The sequence below is a fragment of the Microcebus murinus genome, chromosome 16 (genome assembly GCF_040939455.1).
Source record: "Microcebus murinus isolate Inina chromosome 16, M.murinus_Inina_mat1.0, whole genome shotgun sequence".
Taxonomy (NCBI): domain Eukaryota; kingdom Metazoa; phylum Chordata; class Mammalia; order Primates; family Cheirogaleidae; genus Microcebus; species Microcebus murinus.
The window spans coordinates 52,583,862-52,588,428 of record NC_134119.1 but is presented as its reverse complement, the minus strand read 5'-3'; positions in this window follow the sequence as shown (position 1 = coordinate 52,588,428).

Sequence of the window (4,567 nt, the reverse complement as noted above, 5' to 3'; positions counted from 1 at the left end):
GTTGCCCAGGCTAGAGTGAGTGCCGTGACGTCAGCCTAGCTCACAGCAACCTCAAACTCCTGGGCTCAGCCTCCCGAGTAGCTGGGACTACAGGCATGCTCCACCATGCCCGGCTAATTTTTTCTATACATATTAGTTGGCCAATTAATTTCTTTCTATTTTTATAGTAGAGAGGGGGTCTCGCTCTTGCTCAGGCTGGTTTTGAACTCCTGACCTCGAGCAATCTGTCTGCCTCAGCCCCCCAGAGTGCTAGGATTACAGGCGTGAGCCACCGCACCCGGCCCTTCCCTGGAAATTTTTTCTGGGAGCTGGAGAAAAGCATCTCTCTCACCACCAGGGTCCCTGTGCTGGGAAGGGCATTGGCGCCCCGTGTTCTCTGCTCCCTCCTGTTCCGCAGAGGGAACCTGGCTGCTGTAGAAAGACCAGCAGAGACCAGTGGAGAAGGAGACCTGGAGACACAGGTCTGAAATTCCAAGTCCTGGTTCTGGTACCTGAGCCTTGGTTCTGTCAGCCTTTTCTACACTCCTGTGAGCACTTCCAAATCCGCCCCAGTGTTGTTGAAAAACCACCTACAAATTAACTTAATTTGCTGAGGTTGGTTTGAGCTGGCCTTCCGTCACTTACAGCTGATGGCCTCAACAACCACACCTGAGGCAGGCATCACATCCCTACTGACAGACGAGGGAGGGCGTGGCCGGGACCCACACCCCAGGCCCTTCCCAGCACACACTCCACCCTGGGGTCACTGTAACCCCCCAATGCCCACAGCGCGCCTATTTCACGGCATCCCTGCGAAGATTCTCTAGCCGAGGGCCTGAGGCCCAGACCCGCATCCATAGCTGCGGTGGCAGAGCTGTGGCTGGCCCCACACCCGCCTATGGGCAGGAGGGTCCTCCAGCAGAGGTGTGAGTGGCTGAGCATGTTGTGTAGTGACCGAGACCAAAACTGCCACTGAACTTCCCACAGTTACCTTGCTCGAGGTGACGCTGGTAACGTCAGCAACAACCATAGTGCCAGTGAGAAGAGCAGCCTCCACGCATCGTGGCTTTGTGTGCCGGGACCTGCAGCAGGTCACAGGTCACAGGTCATAGGTCACAGGTTGGGGGGAGAGTGGGCTGGGGGCTTCACCCAGTTCTGCAGATGAGGGATGGATGGAGTGTCAGTGAGGTTGGGCAAGTGGTTTAAGGTCCCACAGCGTTTGACCTGCTGCGCAGGGTGGTCAGGTTTATTAGAAAAGCCACCCACATTAGGGCCAGGGTAGAGTCCTCTGCATTATTAAAAGAATGATTTTAATTGTACAAATGGTAAATGAATATCTTTTTGTGAAAATCCAAACACAGAGTGAAAAGTCCCCACTGCTCACAATAGCCACTGTGTTCAACTACCTTTAAGGTTGTTACCTATCCTTCCAGATATATCCCTAGGCATTTACATATACATGCATGTATGTATGCACACACATGTAGATAGTTAGCTTTGGTTTTATAAAAATTGCATATTATTTCAATGCTCTACAATTGCTTTTGAAACAACTTACTTCCATGCCAATAAATACACTCTTTACTAGCAACTGTTAATTTATTTAACCATTTTCCTATTGATAAACATAATTAGGTTGTTTCCTTTTTTTTTTTTGCCATTAAAACCAAATTTTGTCCAGGCATGGTGGCTCATGCCTGTAATCCCAGCACTTTTACAGGCCGAGGCAAGAGGATTGCTTGAGCCAGGAGTTAGAAACTAGGCGGAGCAACCAACATATTGAGATCCTGTCTCTACCGAAAATTTAAAAATTTAGCTGGGCATGATGGCATGTGCTCACAGTCCCAGCTTCTCAGGAGGCTGGGGAGAGGCTGAGGCTGGAGGACTGCTCAATCCCAGGAGTTTGAGGCTGTCGCAGGCTGTGACCACCACTGCTCTCCAGCCTGGGGGACGGAGCCAGACCCTGTCTCTAAAACAAAACAAAACAAAGACTCTTCACTCTACTTTTCTCTTCCTAGTCAGCTTCAGGGTTGGCCTCTCACACTGCGAACATTTGCTGGCATTCTGACTTCGATGGGACCAAATGTATAGATTAGTTGGGGAAGCATTGACATCTTTATGGTGTCACTTCCTGTCTTCCAGAAAATGCTATCATTCTCCTTTTATTCAGATCTTAAAAGTTTTTTTAGGAAAGATGTTGTTGTCTTCTTGATCATATTTTTCTTTAGAGATATCCCAGGTATCATATAGGCTTTATGAACAGGCTGCTCCATTATGTTTCAAACTGACCGTTGCTGGTGTGGAGGGTCCTTTCAGTGCTTATATGCTGGCCTCATCTCCATCCTTATGTAAAGGTGGCCCCTACATTTTGACCCTATATTGTTTGCTACTTCACAGCAGGCTGGGGCTGTTAGCTCAAGGCCTGCCAGCACCAAACCCAAGTCTTACACACCCAATTGCTTTAAACATAGCCCCAAGAAGCACATTGTTAGCTGTTTAGAGCCTGCCTGTTTTGTACAACCCACCCCTCCCCACCAGACTGTACCCAATACCTGCTAGCCACAGATAAGACAAACCCTAGGGCTATCTAAGACCTCAAGACCTCAAAGAGCTGTTCCCTGTTGGAGGTCTCTGACCCTGATGCTCATGGAGATAGGTAAGCCCTTCTCCCCAGGGGTCCCATGCCCCCCCTCCCGGCCCCCCCCCCCCCCCCGCTTCTGGGTGTGGCCCAGTGCGGAGGTCTCTGGAAAATCTGCCCCTGTCAGAGGGTAATGCAAGTAAAGCTCACTGCATGCCGCAGCCACCTTGTGGTCATGTCTTTTTCCTAGATCAGCCCTGAAATCCCCAAACTCACCAGACCTTACTGAATTCTCTTATTATTGCAAATTGTTTTCAGCTGATTAACATCATTTTTTGGGGGGAGACAGTGTCTCACTCTGTTGCCCTGGGTAGAGTGCAGTGGCATCATCATAGTTCACTGCAACCTCAAACTCCTGGGGTGATCCTCCTACTTCACGGCCCCCCGAGTAGCTGGGTCTACAGCTGCGCACTGCCATGACCAGCTAATTTTTTCTATTTTTGGCAGAGACAGAATCTCGCTCTTGCTCAGGCTGGTCTCGACTTCCTGATCTCAAGCGATCCTCCCACCTTGGTCTCCCAGAGTGCTAGGATTACAGGTGTGAACCACTGTGCCTGGCCAGAGCTCTTATAAATTTGGTACAGCCATTACAGAAAATGGTATGGGAGTCAATAACATTGTTTTTCAAATAACTGTATAGTCAGCTGTGGCTTCTCTGTATCTCTCTTTCTGTCATTTGCATCTCATTTCATTTTCTTGTCTTATTGCATTTGCCTTGATTTAGTGTTGAATTTTAGCAGTGATGGTGGTCATCCTTGCCTTGCTCCTGACTTTAAGGAGGTGATTCAAATTCATTCATTTTACAATGTAGTATGATGCTTGCTTTGGGCTCCCAGTATTTAAGGGCTCTCTGTTCAACATACATCCAAGATACCTCCCTTCCTGTCACTCCAGACCACCAGTGCACTGCACCTCAGTGAATACACCAGGCTCTTATCTGTGCCCTGACTTCTGCACTTGAACACCTCCCACCTCCCAGTCTATTCTCCAAAAAGCAACCCAAGTTGTTTTACAGGATGATAAATCAGATTGTGGCTCCTTTTTGCTCCAAACCAGCCAATGGCTTTGCATCACGCCAAGAATAAGCACCAAATTCCTTTTACCAAAGACCCCAGCAGTGCGGCTGTAGGGTGAGCTCTCCAGTGGGTGCTGAGGTGGAGCTTGGGGTATAAGGAAGGGTTGTCCACTTCAGAGGGCGGAACTGGAGCATGTTTGGCCAGAGGGAGAAGTGCAATGGGTCTGCCCAGGGGTGGGGCTCTGGGGTGAAGACCTGTCAGAGTGCCCCCCTCACCTGGTTCGAGCCACGTTGGAGACGGGGTGCAGCAGTCATAGCTGGGGCGATGATGTGCTCTGCACTGCCCTTTACATTTTACTGTTTCCTCCTGGACATAATTTCCTTTTATTGAAGTGCAAAGCAATTTCTTCAGTGGAATCTGCGGGTAGTGCGCTATTTGGATATCTGAAAATGACTTTATTTCACCCTTACCCGGAATGCTAATTTAGCCCTGTACACTCTCTCGGTCAGGGGTCAGCAAGTGTTTTCTATAAAGGGCAGAGGGTAAATCCTTGTGCCTTTCTAGGCCTGTGGTCCCCGTCACAGCTCTGCTGTCGTGGCACACAAGCAGCCACATCGGCACATGAACGGTTGGGCATGGCTGTGTCCCAACCAAGCCTCATTTGCAGAACAGGTGGGGTTCTCTTTGCCCAGTGGGCTGTATTTTGCTGCACTCTGCTTCAGAGGTCTTTTTTCATTATTTTTTCCAGAATTTTAGTTAATTTTCCTCAGATGCCTGCTTCTAGGCTGGGTCCTGGGACCCAGGTGGAGCTGTTCCTCTGAGCTCCAACTCACTGCTGGATCCTGGCGCCCGGAGACGCCCTTCCATGGTTTGGTTGTGTCCACAGTGCACACTCTCAGGTGTCGTTCCCCCTATTCTGCACACTCGCAGCGGA